Source organism: Convolutriloba macropyga, chromosome 7 (assembly GCF_964194025.1).
Source record: "Convolutriloba macropyga chromosome 7, txConMacr16.3, whole genome shotgun sequence".
NCBI classification, from domain to species: domain Eukaryota; kingdom Metazoa; phylum Xenacoelomorpha; order Acoela; family Convolutidae; genus Convolutriloba; species Convolutriloba macropyga.
In genome coordinates, this window is record NC_134474.1 from 14,078,071 (window position 1) to 14,098,122 (window position 20,052).

The 20,052-nt window shown below is 32.6% G+C and overlaps 1 protein-coding gene across 1 annotated transcript in view; it reads left to right on the top strand.

Annotated features, from left to right (window-relative positions):
- The first annotated feature begins 931 nt into the window (after positions 1–931).
- The window catches only part of LOC142342624 (proteasome subunit beta type-7-like), a 67,313-nt gene continuing 48,192 nt past the window's right edge, over positions 932–20,052 (top strand). Inside the window, exon 1 of the mRNA XM_075394044.1 lies at positions 932–943. The gene's annotated coding sequence lies outside the window, so the exon portion shown is untranslated. The remainder of the gene's footprint in view (positions 944–20,052) is intronic.

Consider the following 20,052-nt stretch of genomic DNA (forward strand, 5'->3'; position numbering starts at 1 on the left):
TAATGAGTCGATATGCTCGTGAAGAAGTATAATTGCGAGAATCTTGCTCAATTGAACCCACGATTGAAGTGGTCAAAAGGTCATGTGCAAAACGTGAAATATGATGAGCTTTTATGGCTAGTAGAGCACTCTTTAAAAAATGGGACGATAATGAAAGTTTATACTGGTGATGGTAGTGTGGTGTGATCAGCAAGAGTCAGAGTGGGTGGCACTTGAGAACTGAACTGAGCAACGGTAAAGTTAGCACCCATTTTTTATTATGTTGTTTCCGAGATCGAAAAAAGGGTCGCTATGTTGGCGCCACATCTAAGCATCAGCAAGAACCAACAAACAGCACAAAATGGCTTCGAAGCTCAAAAAAATTTAGATCTTGTCAGAACTCAAAAATTAGCAAATTTGAAAAATTTTACAGTCTGGGACAGAAAACTTATCAACTTCCTTAAATCTTGGGAAGACAAACCACAGTCAGTCAAAGTTCATAGTACGTGGATAGGGTAATCTTCCAACCATCTATGAACCCAACAAAAAATTTGCCAGTAAGCTCACAAGTCAATGGTGGCTGACAACACTGATTTGGTGCAAAGGTGTTTTTTTCATATAATGATTATTTTTAGTCAAACTTCTTTAAAAGTCTATTTTCTGATATCTTAGTTGATTTTTTAATAATCAAATGCCAATAAGTGAGGCTTTTGTTGTTACGTGTGTATCGGCCAGGCTCATGTCCACCAGTGCAGATAGTGCAGTAGCTGGACATTTCCTATATACATATCGAGATTGTACATAGAACCCACATTGACATTGTACATAAAGCTCAGAAAACTCATATTGATATTTTACATAAAACAGTTAACATTACTACGTGCATAAACAACAATTATTCGATTCACCAATCAGTAACGAGTAACATCGATATTATAAATGGTTGCTATATAACTTATTAAATACTTAAACCAATTTGTTTGAATAGTGAAACCATACTTCATTTGGAATCCATACAAACTGCTACAAAGAGCAGTTAGCTCTTAAATTTGTATTAGAAAGTCTTCTATGGCATAATTTGAAACGTAATTGTTATTTCATTAACAAAAAAATGCAAGCTATGGCTGATAAAAACAAAAGAGAAAGATTTAAGAACTACTGTGATGAGCCAAGTATCTGTATGGTCCATTTTTGCCGGACAAAAATGGATTATTTTTGTTGATAACACAGGTGTTTAATAGGAACAGTGTAATCTTTTCAGAATAGATCAAGTGCAAGGTTTTAACAAATCAGTAATTTTAGATTAACTCAGCAGAAGTCTGACAATGTTCTTTTAACTAATATAAGAAATAAAAATTACTTTTAAGAATTCTTCGTTTAGGCAGTATTGGATCAGTTTTTTATCTCACTCATTATAACAAAAAATTTTATGTGTTTTGGAAAAATTGAGGGGAGTCAGAAATTTAAAAAAAAAACACATAAATACGCATTTGACAACTTACATGGCAAAAACTAATTTTTCGATGCCAAATTTTCTATCAAAGCAAAAACCAATTTTTGAATCAAGACTGTTTATTGTGTTTTTGATCCTGACTCTGAGATTTTATATTTCTAGGCCAAGATTCAAACAAAAACTTTGACATCTCTATTCTGTTAAGACTCTACGTTCATGTTCATGATTAACGGGTTGTTTCCTCTCAACTGACAAAAAAGGTATTTTTTTTCTTGTGTGGAATTTGCTTAAAAAAGAATTTTTAATCAATGATATATCAATTAAATAAAAGACTACCTATTTTTGAAAAAGTTCTTATTGTTTTACAAGATTCGAGGTCCTTTTGTTCGTACCTATACTTAACTTTCTGTAGCTTGAAATGATTGCGAGTCTGTTGATAAGCACTTTGTTGGTGACAGCGATTTCACATATGGCAATGGAGTATTGCGAATGACAAATCTCCGTGGAAAAGTTGTTTCAGTATAAAAGAGTTTTTCAGTTTGAAGGGTTTGCATTGAAAATATTTCTGAAAATTTTATTCAACACTGCACTCATATTCCATAGTTCTAGATCCAATTTTCTTTCAGATCAAAAGGCTTGAAGTTCAATATATTCCAAAAATCCAGATCAATGAATCCTAGTATTGATCTATCAAAGGCGATTTGGTTGTTAAAACCATATCTAAACGATGAATAAGTCAACAAATGATGATACAGCATACATTAAGCTAAAACTTTTCTTGCCGCTTTTAGCAGCCCTTTTTAATCTAATTCCACAGACTACACTCAATGCGCATACATCCAGCAGATGAGGCATCCATTTGAGCCAACATAAAAAAATTTTTTTGATCTCAATTATATTTTTTAATTTGTGCTTAAATTTGGAACTTTTTGCACCATTTTTGTATCACGAACGTATTACTTTTGGTCAAAAACAATTTTCATAAATTAATTCGAGAGCAAAGTTTTGGGCAGCTCTGAGATACCTGCATTATAGGATTTGAGAACGTACCATTGCATAATTTTTCTTATTTCCCTTGAAAAGAGAATTTTATACAAATGGCTGTAAAAAACTTAAAATTATTTGAGAACTACTGTGATGAGTCAGGTATCATATATGGTCTGCTTTTCCCGCGACATAAAATTGGATCATTTTTTTCGATGACACAAATGTTTAATAGGATCTGTATAAAACATTCAGAATAGATTAAGTGCAAGGCTTTCAGAAAACCGTGGTTTCATTTTAAATCAGGTGTCTGACAAAGGTCACATTATTGATATTTCAAAAAGAAGTAATTACAAGACTTCTTCGTTTAGGCAGTATTGAATCAATTTGTTTTATATCTTGCTCATTGGAATAACATAATTTATGTTGTTTGAATAAATTGAGGGGAGTCGAAAAGTCAAAAAACGCGAATATTAAAAAATTTAGCAACTGGTGACATTGCAAAAGTGTTTTTTTCAACGCTGACTTATTTCAAATTCCCGCTTAATGCTGAGAATTCACTTTTCGTCGCCAGGATCAAAAAAAACTATGACGATTGTTTTCTGTTAAAATTCTCGTTCATGTTCATGAATAACCAATTATATCTTCTGCAGTGACCAAAATAGTATTTTCTTTAATTCTTATATAGAAATTGTCCGAAGAAAAACTCTTAATCATTGATCTCTTATTTACTTAAAAGACTACTTAGATCTGGGCTCATAATAAATATAATCTACTATCAAATTGAATTTTTTAAAGTGTTTTATAACAGTCCATATCTTTGTGCTCGCAGTTGATATAATTTTCAATTAGCTTGAAATTTATTCGAGTCTTTTGATAAACTCTATGTTGTGCGCAACGATTTCACAAACGACAATGGACTACTGAAAGTGCCAAAATTCCACGGCAACTGTTTTCCAGTTTGAAAGGGCTTTTCAATTTTGACAGCTGAATTAAAATTTTCTGATGAGATTCAATTAAAATTTTATTGGTATTCCGAAGATCTAGATCTAATATCTTTCAGTACAAAGTTTTGAAGTTCAAAATATTCAAAAATGCTGTTCATTTTTTCCGTTTGTACGGGTCAGTTTTCACATTTCGTAACTATCTCTGATAAAAAACATACAAAATTACTCTGGTATCCGAAGACTGCAGGTTATTCAGATGGTGCAATTTGTTGTGTTGGAATGACCTCAAAACCAAAAAAATTAAAATCAAGAGCCAACTGGGTCCGATAAAACTACAAAAATTATCAATTAAAAAGAAAAAAGTCTTCCTGTTAAAAACATTAATCCGATTCGGACACGCAAAAGTCTGCCCGGCTCAAGATTTTTTCAAGAGACAAAAATTTGAGCTGCAGTAAAGAACGGTGAAGCACCAGCATATTTTAGCTGCGAATTCGGTGAAAGCGGTTAGTTGTTGAAAGACCCTTTGTGACTTTTAAAGTGAGCTCTAAATGTGTGGTTTGCGGTTACGTTCTTTCTTTATGAATTTAAAAAGTCTTCCGAAAAGTTTTCAACTATATTCTGAAGTGGACTGCTCTGTTGCAATTCTGATTTTTAGTGATGCTCTTTTGCTGATTTTTTTATAGATGAGCAGAAAAATAATCTTTTGTTCAAGTTTGCAGAGAAGCAAAATTATCGAACATGATCGACAGTTTAATTTTTGTTATGTGGTTTGTTAAAACTCAACCCATTTTTATATTCTGAATTTTTTTATTGCGAACACATTATGATCATGTCTCATTTCACTTTTCATACTGTTCAGACAAAAAATCAGAAAAATAAACCGGCTCTATGAAAACACTCTACCCAGTCCAAGAACAGTCCGTGTTAAATGAAGGTTGTTTGTTCTTAATTATTTTATAAATAAATTTTCAAATCTGGAATTTTATGCTCCATGTTTGTATCATGAATGGACTTTTTTCGGTCAATTTTTGTTTGATAATACTCATACTGCTATTTCTTTCTTCGGACTGGACTATTACTGTATATTGTTAATTAAGTTTGCTTTCAATTTCATAAATAGCTCACATTGATATTTAGTAAACAAAATTCTTCAAATCAATTGGATAGCAATATTTTGGGTTTTTTTTATCTGGGGTCGCTGCATTAAAAGATTTTAAAATGTCCCATCGCAATATTTATTCCTTTCATTTAGAGAGATTGTTTTTTGTAAACTGAAATCAATTATTTCCAACTGTCAACCAGAATGGTATTCAGTCAAAAAAATGGCTATTTGTGTTGAAGATTTCATGAAGCTAACCTTTCGGGGCAAATTCCAATTCTGCCAATGAAATCATGATGATGAAAGAATAATGGATCACAATAGTACATATTGTTGACTAAAATAGGACAATCGAATCTCAGCAGGAGATTGCTAAACCAATAATGTAGCCATCAAACTTAGAAACAAAAAGTAATGGCTGACACAAAACTTGTTTGTGTTTCTGTCAGTATTCGGAATAAAATCACATTGGAATTGCTAGCACGAGAATGAGCAGATAATAACTCAGCTGTTTTCCTCCAACACTATGTCAAATTCGATTGATCAGAAAAAGTTTAGGATATGTGGACTTTTTTTGTTTTGCGCAAATAATGTCATTTTGCTAAATAAAATTAAGCATATCTCCCTCTGAAAAGTTTGAATGAAGGATAGACATCATCTGCATTGTAGCAAAGCTGCTGTAACTTGTCAATATCTTTTAAAGGACAACATTAGTACAACAATTACTCATATGTAGCCTAGTTCTTCTCTTTTGGCACACTTTTGGCACAGAAGATCAATTCAACAATGCGGCTAAAATCTGTTCCGACCAAGTACATCTAAACAGAAACACTTCAATTGCTCCAAAAATCATCTTGCAGTTTTTATCTGGGATTTCCGCATTATAGTGTTTTAGAACGAACATCTCATGACTTTTCTTTTTATATGGGAGAGAGAGCTTCACACATATCGCTGATAAAAACGAAAAATAATTTTGAGAGAAAAATTACAACTCATTTTAAATCAGGTGTCTGACAAAGGTCACTTTATTGATATTAAAAAAAGTAATTAAAAGACTTCTTCGTTTAGGCAGTATTGAATCAATTTGTTTTATATCTCGCTCATTGGAATAACATAATTTATGTTGTTTGAATAAATTGAGGGGAGTCGAAAAGTCAAAAAACGCGAATATTAAAAAATTTAGCATCTGGTGACATTGCAAAAGTATTTTTTTCAACACTTATTTCAAATTCCCGCTTTATGCTGAGAAGTCACTTTTCGTCGCCAGGATCAAAAAAAAACTATGACGATTGTTTCCTGTTAAAATTCTCGTTCATGTTCATGAATAACCAATTATATCTTCTGCAGTGACAAAAATAGTATTTTCTTTAATTCTTATATAGAAATTGTCCAAAGAAAAACTCTTAATCATTGATCTATTATTTACTTAAAAGACTACTTAGATTTGGGCTCATAATAAATATAATCTACTATCAAATTGATTTTTTTAAAGTGTTTTATAACAGTCGATATCTTTGTGCTCGCAGTTGATATAATTTTCAATTAGCTTGAAATTTTTTCGAGTCTTTCGATGAACTCTATGTTGTGCGCAACGATTTCACAAACAACAATGGACTACTGAAAGTGCCAAAATTCCACGGCAACGGTTTTCCAGTTTGAAAGGGTTTTTCAATTTTGACAGCTGAATTAAAATTTTCTGATGAGATTCAATTAAAATTTTATTGGTATTCCGAAGGTCTAGATCTAATATCTTTCAGTACAAAGTTTTGAAGTTCAAAATATTCAAAAATGCTGTTCATTTTTTCCGTTTGTAAGGGTCAGTTTTCACATTTGGTAACTATCTCTGATAAAAAACATACAAAATTACTCTGGTATCCGAAGACTGCAGGTTATTCAGATGGTGCAATTTGTTGTGTTGGAATGACCTCAAAACCAAAAAAATTAAAATCAAGAGCCAACTGGGTCCGATAAAACTACAAAAATTATCAATTAAAAATGTGTGGTGCTCTAAATGTGTGGTTTGCGGTTACGTTCTTTCTTTATGGTTTCCCAATTTAAAAAGTCTTCCGAAAAGTTTTCAACTATATTCTGAAGTGGACTGCTCTGTTGCAATTCTGATTTTTTGTGATGCTCTTTTGCTGATTTTTTTATAGATGAGCAGAAAAATAATCTTTTGTTCAAGTTTGCAGAAAAGCAAAATTATCGAACATGATCGACAGTTTAATTTTTGTTATGTGGTTTGTTGAAACTCAACCCATTCTCACTTCTGCCAAAAAATCTTCTTCGAGATGCAAAATTCTTTAAACCGCTTTTCAGTATTTACCCAAAAAAGTACTCAAGACTTACTCAACTATGAGCGAAGAATTGTTGAAGTCCAGATGACAAGCTCTATCCCCTGAAGTTTTCCTGGGCCGAATCTTACCACCAAACCCATTTTTGGTTAGCCTCAAATGCCATTTAGATGTTAAAACCATAACTAAATAATAAATATTTCATGAAATGATGAAATAGCATACGTCAGGAGGAATTTTTTCTCGCTCACTTTAGGCAGCCTCTTTATATATTTCCACAGCCTGTACTCAATTCGCCAACATCCTGTAGATGAGGCATCTAGTAGAGTCAATGTAATCTAGTTCCTTAAATTAATTCGAGAGCAAAATTTTGTGCCCTTTATATCTGGGATACCGGCATTCTAGGATTTTAGAGTGTTTTAGAGTGTTCTAGGATTCCTTTTTATTTCAATTGGAGAGAGAGAGAGAGAGTTTTAAACATACAACTGATAAAAAAACAAAAAAAACATTTTGAGAGCAACTTTATAAATTAGCGCTGAATCATATTATTGATGTATCACAGGCAATATAGAATGTAAAACCATGACTTATCAATAAATGAGTCAAAAAATGATGAAACAGCATCCATTAAGATAAAATCTTTCTTTAAGGCCATCACCTAATGTAATCTAATTCCAAAGCCTGCACTCAATGCGCCCACATCCTGTAGAGGAGTCTATAAGAACCAGTGTAATCCAGATCATAGCATTTTTATAATTCAGCGCTGAGTCATAGTATTTCTCTGTCTGATTGTTTTTATTGCGAACACATTATGATCATGTCTCATTTCACTTTTCATACTGTTTAGACAAAAAATCAGAAAAATAAACCGGCTCTATGAAAACACTCTACCCAGTCCAAGAACAGTCCATGTTAAATGAAGGTTGTTTGTTCTTAAATATTTTATAAACAAATTTTCAAATCTGGAATTTTATGCTCCATGTTTGTATCATGAAAGGACGTTTTATCGGTCAATTTTTGTTTGATAATACTCATACTGCTATTTCTTTCTTCGGACTGGACTATTACTGTATACTGTTAATTAAATTTGCTTTCAATTTCTTAAATAGCTCACATTGATATTTAGAAAACAAAATTCTTCAAATCAATTGGATAGCAATGTTTTGGGTTTTTTATCTGGGGTCGCTGCATTGAAAGATTTTAAAATGTCCCATCGCAATATTTAATCCTTTCATTTAGAGAGATTGTTTTTTGTCAACTGAAATCAATTATTTCCAACTGTCTACCAGAATGGTATTCAGTCAACAAAATGGCCATTTGTGTTGAAGATTTCAGGAAGCTAACCTTTCGGGGCAAAGTCCAATTCTGCCAATGAAATCATGATGATGAAAGAATAATGGAATACAATAGTACATATTTTTGACTAAAATAGGGCAATCGAATCTCAGCAGGAGATTGCTAAACCAATAATGTAGCCAACAAACTTAGAAACAAAAAGTAATGGCTGACACAAAACTTGTTTGTGTTTCTGTCAGTATTCGAAATAAAATCACATTTGAATTGCTAGCACGAGAATGAGCAGATAATAACTCAGCTGTTTTCCTCCAACACTATGTCAACTTCGATTGATCAGAAAAAGTTTAGAATATGTGGACTATCTTTGTTTTGCGCAAATAATATCATTTTGCTAAATAAAATTAAGCATATCTCTCTCTGAAAAGTTTGAATGAAGGATAGACATCATCTGCATTGTAGCAAAGCTGCTGTAACTTGTCAATATCTTTTAAAGGACAACATTAGTACAGCAATTACTCAAATATAGCCTAGTTCTTCTCTTTTGGCACACTTTTGGCACAGAAGATCAATTCAACAATGCGGCTAAAGTCTGTTCCGACCAAGTACATCTAAACTGCAACACTTCAATTTCTCCAAAAATCATCTTGCAGTTTTTATCTGGGATACCCGCATTATAGTGTTTTAGAACGAACATCTCATGACTTTTCTCCTTATATGGGAGAGAGAGCTTCACACATATCGCTGATAAAAACGAAAAAAAGTTTTGAGAGAAAAATTACAATTCAGCGTTGAATCATTGTATTGATGTATCACAGGCAATGTAGAATGTAAAACCATTACTTAACAGTAAATAAGTCAAAAAATGTTGAAAAAGCATACATTAAGATAAAATCTTTCTTGCCGCTTTTAGGTAGCCACTTAATGTAATCTAATTCCAAAAACTGCACTCAATGCGCCCACATCCTGTAGAGGAGTCTAGCAGACCCAATGTAATCCGGATCAGAGCATTATTATAATTGAGCGCTGAGTCATGGTATTTCTGTGTCTGATTTTTTTATTATGAACAGATTATGAAAATGTGTCTTTTCACGTTTTATACTGTTCAGACAAGAAGTCAAAAGAATAAACTGGCTCTTTGAAAAAACTCTGCCCATTCCAAGATCAGTCCGTGTTAAATGATGGTTGTTTGTTCTTAATTTTTTTATAAACAAATTTTCAAATCCGGAATTTTATGCACCACGTTTGTATCATGAATGGACTTTTTTTCGGTCAATTTTTATTTGATATTACTCATATTGCTATTTTTTCTTCGGACTGGACTATTACTGTATACTGCTATCTAAGTTTTCTATCTTTTTCTTAAATAGCTCACATTGATGTTTAGAAAACAATTTCTTCAAATCAATTTGATAGCAATATTTTGTGTTTTCTATCTGGGGTCGCTGCATTATGTTAAAATGTCCCATCGCAATATTTCATCCTTTCATTTTGAGAGATTGTTTTTTGTAAACTGAAATCAAGTATTTCCAGCTGTCAACCAGAATGATATTCAATCAACAAAATGGCAATCTGTGTTGAAGATTTCAGGAAGTTAACCTTCCGGGACCAATTCAATTTCTGCCACAGAAATCATGACGATGAAAAAGTAATGGAACACAATAGTACTTTTTGTTGACTAAAATAGGTCAATCGAATCTCAGCAGGAGATTGCAAAACCTACAATGTAGCCAACAAACTTAGAAACAAAAAGTAATGGCTGACACAAAACTTGTTTGTGTTTCTGTCAGTATTCGGAATCAAATCACATTGGAATTGCTAGCACGAGAATGATCAGATAAAAACTCAGCTGTTTTCCTCAAACACTATGTCAAATTCGATTGATAAAAAAAGGTTTAGAATATTTGGACTATTTTTTTTTTGCGCAAATATTATCCTTTTGCAAAAGAATTTTAGCATATCTCTTTCTAATAAATTTGAATGAAGGATAGACAAGGAGAAGGAGAAAAGTCATAAGATGTCAATATCTTTCTAAGCACAACATCAGTACTGCAATCACTCAAAAGTAAGCCTAGTTCTTCTCTTTTGGCACCCTAAAAATATCAATTCAACAATGAGGCCTAAGTCTGTTCTAACAAAGTACATCTAAACAGAAACTCTCCAATTTCTCCAATAATCATCTTGCAGTTTTTATCTGGGATACCCGCATTATAGTGTTTTAGAACGAACTATTATGTTTTTTCTCCTTCTCTTGGAGGTAGAGCTTTAAACATATGGCTGATAAAAACAAAAAAAAATGTTTTGAGAGAAAAATTATAAATCAGCGTTGAATCATAGCATTGACGTATCAAAGGCAATTTGGATGTTAAAAACTTATCTTAACGATAAAAAGTCAAGAAATGATGAAACAGCATATATTAAGTTTTTTCTTGCCGCTTTTAGTCAGCGCTTTATCTAATCTAATTCCAAAGCCTGCCATTAATGCGCATACATCCAGTAGATGTGTCCTTTATTTGAGCCAATATGAAAGATTTTTTATTGATCTCAATTTTTTTTTAATTTGTTTTTAAATTTGGTTCTTATGGCTGATAAAAACATAAAATGTTTTGAGAACTACTATGATGAGTCAGGTATCATATATGTTCCGTTTTTCCCGCGACATAAAATTGGATCATTTTTTTCGATGACAGAAATGTTTAATAGGAACTGTATAAACCTTTCAGAATAGATTAAGTGCAAAGTTTTCAGAAAACCGTGGTTTCTTTTTAAATCAGGTGACTGACAAAGGTCTCATAATTGATATAAGAAACAAAAATTATTTACAAGACTTCTTCGTTTAGGCAGTTTTGGATCAGTTTTATATCTCACTCAATATAATAAAATATTTTATGTTTTTCGGAAAACTTGATGTGAGACAAGAAATTTAAAAAAACCTCAAAAAAACGCATTTGACAACTGGTAACATGGCAGAAACTAATTTTTCGATGTCAAATTTTCTAACAAAGCAAAGACCAACTTTTGAATCAAGACTGTTTATTGTATTTTATTTCTTGACTCTGAGATTTTATATTTCCTGGCCAGGATCCAAACAAAAACTATGACACCTCTATTCTATTATGACTCTACTTTCTTGTTCAGGACTAACAGGTTGTATCTTCTCAACTGACAAAAATGGTATTTTTTTCTTCTGTAGAATTTGCTTAAAAAAGAATTTTTAATCAAGGATATATCAATTAAATAAAAGACTACCTATTTTTGAAAAAGTTCTTATTGTTTTACAAGATTCGAGGTCCTTTTGTTCGTAGCTATTCCTAACTTTCTGTAAACTTAAATTGATTGCGAGTCTGTTGATTAGCACTTTGTTGGTGACAACGATTTAACATATGGCAATGGAGTATTGCGAATGACAATTCTCCGTGGCAAAGTTTTTTCAGTATAAAAGAGTTTTTCAGTTAGAAGGGTTTGCATTGAACAAATATTTCTGAAAGAAACCCATTCAACACAATACTGATATTCCATAGTTCTAGATCCAATTTTTGTTCAGATCAAAAGGGTTGAAGTTCACAATATTCCAAAAATCCAGATCATTGTTTCCCGGTCACGAGGGTGAGAGTTCACATGTTGTAATTATTTCTAAAAAAACATTCAATATTAGTCTGGTATCCGAAGACAACAAGCAATTCCGGAAGTCCAAGTTTTTGTGTTGGAATGACCTGCCATCAAAAACAATTAAAAATAATATCAAGAGCCTGCTTGTTCTGAACAAAAATGATCAATTAAGTACAAGATGTCCTTCCCATTAAATAAGTTGAGCTGATTCAGACAATTAAAGATCTGCCCGGGTCAAGGCTTTATCAAAAAAATTAATGAATGAGCAGCAGTTGAGAGCAGTGAAAAAAACTTCTAGCGCGATGCACCTTCATCTTTTAGCGGTGAAATTGGTGAAAGTGGAAAGATATTGAAAGCATTTTTGTGAACATAAAAGTGATATTTCAAAAATTTTTGCATCATGAATGCCCAATGGACAAAACTTTTCGGCATATTTTCAATTGCGTGCTAATGTGGGCTGCTCTGGTCTGATTAGTCCTTCTCTGTTGCTTCCTTCTCTTTTTGTAACGGATAAACAATTTTTCTGAATTTTCAGTTAGGACGAATAAAGAAATTCTTGGAAAGAACAAGATGGTTTGGTAAAATGCTGTCGAAAAAAGACATGTCTTTAATTCCGCAAAAGAAAACTTTTAAAAAATCACTACAACATTTTTTTGAACATTTTTGATTACATACCGTTGCATACTGGCTTTTTATTCTCACTTCTACAGCAAATAATTGTTCTTTGAGACAAAAGAAATTTTTAATACCCTTTTCAATATTTACCAAGAATAGTACACACGACTCACTAAAATATCAACAAAGCATTATTGAATTCCAGATGACAAGCCTGAATTTTTCTTCTACTGAATTGTAGCGTCAAAAGTATGTTCGGTTAGTTTCAGAGACCATTTAGATGTTAACACCATAACCAAACGATTGAATTTTTCAAGAAATGATAAACAGCCTACATCAGGACACATTTTTTAGTCGTGTTTATGTATCCCCTTAATCTGCTTCCACAGCTTGCAAACAATGCCCCAGTATTGTGTAATTGAGGCATCCAGTAGTGCCAACGTAAAACATGGTTGTTGATTGTTCTCTGTTAATTTTATAACTGCTCTCAAATCTGTAATTTTATGCACCATTTTGAATAAGGAATTGTTAGTTTTTGGTCAAAATGTTGTTTTTTAAATCATTTTGGTGGAAAAAATTCTGAGAAGTTTTCTTGGATGGCTGCATTATAGGACTTTAGAATGTCTCATTGCCTCATTTGATTCTTTCTTTAAGAGAGAGTGTTTGTTTTAAATTGAAACCAACTTCAACCAAAATGGCAAGCTATACTGAAGATTTCAGGAACTAAGTTTTTGGGGTCAATCCATCTCTACCGATAAAAGTACGATAATGAAAAAAATGCAGGAATGAACTACTACATCTCTTAGAATTTTCAACTAAAATGTGACAATTGAATATCAGCAGCAGCTTGCTAAGCCAACAATGTAACCAAAACAAACTTTAAAACCAACAAGTAAGGACTGCCACAGATTTTTTTAGTGAGACTCTCAGTATTCTGAATCATATCAAACTAGAAATTTGATTGTTTAGAAAAAATGATAAAGAGTTTAGTTTTTTGGACATCAATTGTGTTGGACAAATATATTCATTTTGCAAGAAAACATTAGCATGTCTCTCTCTCTCTCTCTCTCTCTCTCTCTCTCTTTCTGAAAAATTCGAACAGATGATAGACAGAAAAAATAGAAAAGTTGCTGTAATATGTCAGTATCTCTTTTATGACAAAATCGTTACTGCAATTACTCAAATTTTAGCCTAGTTCTTCTCTTTGACAACCTACAGAAGCTCAATGATCGATTCAACCAGTGGGCCAAAGTTCCTTCCGACAATTTTTATCTAAACGGAGACACTCCCTCCAATTTCTCCAATTATATTTTTGTTCGAGCAAGTTAGTTTTAAAGCAAAACTTGACAGAAAACGAGTGACTCTTATATTAAACTCTTTTTCCGACAAAGTTAGAAGCTGAAAACTCTCAATGAGGAGAGGCCAAAAAGATCATTTCGGATGGCGAAACAGAGATTAATGTGAAAAATCTTTATAATTTTGGGCGAAACAAATAAGATATCCAAAAGACAAGGTAATCACAGTACACTTATACTGCTTTTATTTCCTCGGAGTGGACTTTTACTGTATATTGTTAATTAATTTTGCAATCATTTTCTTAAAACGCTTACATTGATATTTGGAAAATAATGTTCTACAAAACAATTTGATAGCAAAAATTTGGATAGCTTTTATCTGGGATCATAAGATTTTAGAATGACCCATTGCACTATTTCATCCTTTCTTTTAGACAGAGTGTTTTTTTGTAAACTGAAACAAATTATTTCCAGCTGTCAACCAGAATGATATTCATCTGGCATTATAAGATTTTAGAATGACCCATTGCACTATTTCATCCTTTCTTTTAGACAGAGTGTTTTTTGTAAACTGAAACAAATTATTTCCAGCTGTCAACCAGAATGATATTCAATCAACAAAATGGCAATCTGTGTTGAAGATTTCAGGAAGCTAACCTTTCTAGCCAATTCCATTTCTACCAATAAAAATATGATAATGAAAAAATGATGGAATGCATTTGAATCTCAGCAAGAACTTGCTAACCCAACAATGTAGCCAAAAAACTTAGAAAACAAAAAGTAATGGCCGGAACAGTAGTTGTTTGTGTTTCTGTCAGTGTTCGAAATCATATCATATTGGAAATGCTACCACGAGAATGATTAGATAATAACTCAGCTGTTTTCCTCCAACACTATGTCAATTTCGATTGCCATGAAAAACTTTAGATCATTTGGGCTATTATTGTTTTGCGCGATTATATTCATTTTGCAAAAAAAACTTAGCATATCTCTTTGGCTAACAGCGGATTAAGGTGAAAAACCTTAACATTTTAGGCGAAACAAATAAGCACATTCAAAGGCAGGGTAAACAGGGTTTCTCGTCCCTGCAATTATATTTTCCAATGATCCTACAATAACTGCATGAGCGCCAGCAACAGAGAAAGGAAAGCAGTCGAAAAAACTAGATTTTACAGACGTTATTGCAGATGAAGCCTATACATCGTGATGTCAGGTGTTTAAGATCATCATTGAATTTTGTTGATTTGTTTTTGCGAACTACTCTCTGCCCTATTACCCTTTCTTACCCTTTAATGACGGAAGAAATATAGACTAAACAGCCTATTAAAATTGAAACAATTCCGGTCCCTACAAATAATCTAGAACATTCGACATAAGTCCAAACGAACACGATTTTATACTTGCAGAAATAAACTTACAATCGATAACTGAAAAACTACAAGTAATACAAAAAGCTTCTATTCTCGATACAATTCACCTGTATTCACCAAGACATCAATAGAGGGAAATGATTTTGTTCTCACAGACCTTTTTGGTGTTACTGTCAGTAGTTCAAAACATATAACATTTGAAATGCTACCCCAAGAATAACTAGATGTTAACTCAGATGTTTCCCTCCAGCGTTAAAACAAATTCGGTTGTTAAGAAAAAGGTTAAATTTCATGAACTATTTTTGTGATGCGCAGTTATACTCATTTTAAAAAAAATCTTTGCATATCTCTATCTGAAATTTTTGAATGAATGATAAACCTCATCTTCATCGTAGCGCAGCTACTGTAATCTGTCACTATCTCTTTTATGACAACATTAGTCCTCCAATGACACAGAAAAAAAGTTTAAAAATAAATAAATGAATAATCTGTTACAGTATTACACTGAGAACAATATCAACTCAAATTTTAATATAATTCTTTTCCTTGGCACCCTACAGAAGCTCAATTCAACAATGTGGTCAATTTCTATTCCGACAAAGTACATCTAAACAGGGACAATGAAACTCATTTTCTCTAAAGTTTTTTTGTTCACGCAAATTTGTCTTAATACAAAATTTGTCAGAGAATGAGTGACGACGCCGGGGTTTCGACAAAATTGTGTGAGCTAAAAACCCGCAAAAAAACACTTCTGATGGCAAAACGGTGATTCATTTGAAAAGTCTTGACTTTTTCCAGGCAAAACAAATAAGATATTCAAAAGACGATGATCAAAGTTTTTTTTCTCCTCTTAATTATAATTTCTAAGTTTCCTACAACAACTACATGAGCGGCAGCAACAAGGAAAAAAACAGTCGAAAGAACCATTTTTTACTAATTTTTTTTATTAATGAATACTGTTCATTGTAATGTCAGGTAATAACGATCATCAATGATGTTTGTTGAGTTAAATTTGTAAATAATTTTCAGTCCTTTGGCGTTTTTGCCACTAAATCTTTGCAGAGACATGCTGCAACGAATTGCGACCCGCATATCATATTTAGAAATTTTTACATAGGATCAATTGGACACGAACTATTTCAAACTTCCAGAATTAAACTGAAAACTAAATTGCAAAAAAATCGTTAGCTCAAAAACTTTCTAATGTCAATACAATGCATCTCTAAATTGGACTGAGACAACGTTCGGGAGAAACGAACTTGTAAATATTTCTGTATAAGTAAATACTATAAGTGAATTTAATTGATATAAGTCCGTTAGACATAAACGCTGAATAATTGTGGACATAAAAAGGAACGAATTTGCTTAAACAGATTCATAAATCATTTGGTTGAAACCAAAATTAGATTATAAAAACTTTGTGATCTACGATGACTTTAAAACAGTTTCCAGAGCAGATTAATTTTACGGAGAGGGAACTATCAACTCTCCAAGGTCTAAATGGAGACTCATCAAAAGGATTTAGAGTTTTTGTGGATGGGCAATATTGAGTACAATTCCACGGCTTAGTCACTGTTGATATTCAATCAAAAAAATGGCAAGCTCTGTTCAATATTTCAGGAAGTTCACTGTTTGGAGTCTATATCATCTCCAAAAAAAAGTTTGATATTGAGAAAATGTTGGAATGCACTAGCACATCTTTTAGAGTGTTTGACAAAAATGTTACAATTGAACCACATAAAGAGTTCGCTGAACCAATAATGCAACAAAAAAATAGAAACCCAAAAGTATTTGCTCTCACAGAATTTATTGATGTTACTGTCAGTATTCTGAAACATATAACATTAATAATGCTACCCCGAGATTGAAAAAATAATAACTCAGCTGTTTTCCAGCAATATTATGACAAATTCAGTTGTAAACAAAAATAAAAAAAAATTATGGACTATTATTGTGATATGCAGTAATACTGGTTTTACAAAAAATCTTAGCATATCTCTATCTGAAATTTTTGAATGAAGCGCAGCTAGTTCATATCCATCGTAGCGCAGCTAGTGTAATCTATCAAGTATCCCTTTTATGACGGCATTGGTCCTTCATTAAGAGAAAAAAAATTAAGAAAAAACAAATAAAAAATCTGTTAGAGTATTACACTCAGAACAATATCAACTCAAACTTTAACATAGTTTTTTTCTTTCACACCCTACAGAAGCTCAATTCAACAAGGAGGCCCATTTTTGTTCCGATAATGTGCATCAAAGTACATCTTTTTGTCAGTTTTCTGAAACATATAACATTTGAAATGTTACCCCGAGAATGATTAGATAATAACTCAGCTGTTTTTGACCAACATTATGGCAAACTTGGTTGTAAAGAAAAAGAATAAAATTTACGGACTATTGTTGTGATGAAACTTATCTTCATTGTAGTGCAGCTACTGTATTCTATCAAGTATCTCTTTTATGACAACATTGGTCCTTCAATGACACAGAGAAAAAATTTACAACGAAACAAATAAACAATCTGTTAGAGTATTACACTTAGAACAACATCAACTCAATTTTTAACATAGTTTCCTTCTTTGACACCCTACAGAAGCAAATTGACACCCTCAATTCAACAATGAGGCCCATTTCTGTTTCAACAAAGTACATCTAAACAAGGACAATGAAATTGACTTTCCCCAATTTTTATTTCGTTCACGCAAACTAGTCTGAATACAATATTTGCCAGTGAATGAGCGGCGACGACAGGGTTTCGACGAAAACGTGTGAGCCAAAAACCCTCAGTTTGGCCAAAAAAGTCACTTCAGATAGCAAAACGGTGATTCATGTAAAAAAATCTTTTCCTTTTTAGGCAAAACAAATAAGATATTCAAAAGACAGGGTAATCAAAGTTTTTTGTCCTGGCAACTATGACTTCCAATGTTCCTACTACAACTTCATGAGCGCCAGCACCAAAAAAACGAAAGCAGTCGAAGGAACTAAATTTTACTAATTTTTTGCAAATGAGCACTGTTTGTTGTTATGTCAGGTGTTTCTGATGTTTCAATGATGTTTGTTCAACTGTTTTGTCAACAAATTTTTGTCTTTTTTTCCACTTAATTTTTGCAGAGAGATGCTGCAACAAATTCCGGTCCGCGCATCCTATTTAGCGTTTTTCACATAGGTTCAAATGGACACGAACTATTTTAAACTTGCAGAATTTAACTTACTAATAACTGCAAAACTATCCGTAATGCAAAAAGTTTCTAGTTTCAATACGATGCACCCCTAAAATGGACTGAGACATGGATCGGGTTCCACCTAATTTTTGCAGAGAGATGCTGCAACAAATTCCGGCCCGCGCATCCTATTTAGAGTTTTTCACATAGGTTCAAATGGACACGAACTACTTTAAACTTACAGAATTTAACTTACAACTAATAATCGCAAAACTATCCGTAATGCAAAAAATTTCTAGTTTCAATACGATGCAGCCCTAAAATAGACTGAGACATGGATCGGGAGATATGATTTTTGTGATAGATACTCTAAAGGTATCTCCTACAAGTCGATTTATTCAATATAAGTCAATTAGATGTGATTGCTCATCAGATTTGGACTTAAATTAGATCAATTTTGCTCAAACAAAATCATAGATCATTGAATCAAAAGGAAAGTTAAAAAATAAAGTTTTCGTGATCTAGTATGACTTCAAAATTGATTCCAGAGTAGATTAGTTCGACGGAGAGAGAGACTATCAACTCTCCCAGTTCTAGATAGAGACTCATCAGAAGATTTTTGAAGTCTGGTGGGCGGGCAATGATGAATATAGTTACAGGGCTTAGCAGCTGTTGATATTCAATCAACAAAATGGCAAGCTCTGTTTCAGGAGGCTCACTGTTTGGGGGTCAATACCATCTCTACAAATAAAAGTTTGATATTTAAAAAATGTAGGAGTGCACCTGCACATTTTTAGAGTCTTCAACAAAAATGTGACACGGAACCTCAGAAGGAGCTCGCTAAACAAATAATGCAACAAAAAACTTAAAAGCCAAAAAGTAATGGCTGGCACAAACATTGTTGGTGTTTCTGTCGGTATTATGAATCATATCGCATTGGAAATTCAACCCCGAGAATGATTGAATAAATCTCAGCTGTTTTCCTCATTATGTTAAAATAGATTGTTAAGAAATAGAGTTTAGAAATTTTGGACTATTATTGTGTTGCTTAAATATATTCATTTTGCAAAAAAAACTTAGCATTTATCTCTGAAAATTTGAATGAAAGACTGAAATCATCTGCATCGTAGCAAAGCTGCTGTAATCTGTCAGTATCTTTTTCATTACAACAGAGGTACTTCAATGAACCAAATTTTAGCTTAGTTCTTTTCTTTGACACCCTACAGAAGATCAATTCGACAATGAGGACAAATCCACTGCGTTTCTCAAAATTATAATCTTGTTCATGCAAGTTAGTCTAAAAGAAAATTTTGCCAAAGTGTAAGTGACTGTAATATTGGACTCGGTCTTTGCTGAAAACCTTCAATCAGGCCAAAAAGTCACTTCAGTGATTCTCGTGAAAAAAGACAGGGTAATCAAAGTTTCCTGTCTCCGCAATTATAAATTTCAACGTCCCTACAAAAACTGCATCTGCACAAATAAAAATCAGTCGAATGAGTTAGTTTTTACTGATTTTATTGCAAGCGAGTTCTCTTCCTTGTGATGTCAGATGTAAACAATCATCAATGTTTGTTGAATTAACTTCGAAAACAATTTTCTGCTGTTTTGCTTTCTTACTACCTAATAACTGCAGAAAGATTCTGCAGCAAATTGCGGCCGGCACATTTCATTTGGAATTATTCACATAGGTTATTGTAAATTTGCAAAATTAAACTTACAACCAATAACTTAAAGACTATCCGTTATACAAAAATTTCTAAACTCAAAACAATGTAACTGTAAGTTAGATTGAAACATCGGGAGAAGTAATATTTGTCAGACTTTTTTTAAAATAATATACTATAAGTCAATTTCATCGGTAAGAGTCCGATATATATGAACTTTAGTTAGATCTGAACTTGTATTAGATCAATTTTGCTCAAGAAAATCCATAAATCATGGGATCCAAGTTTTA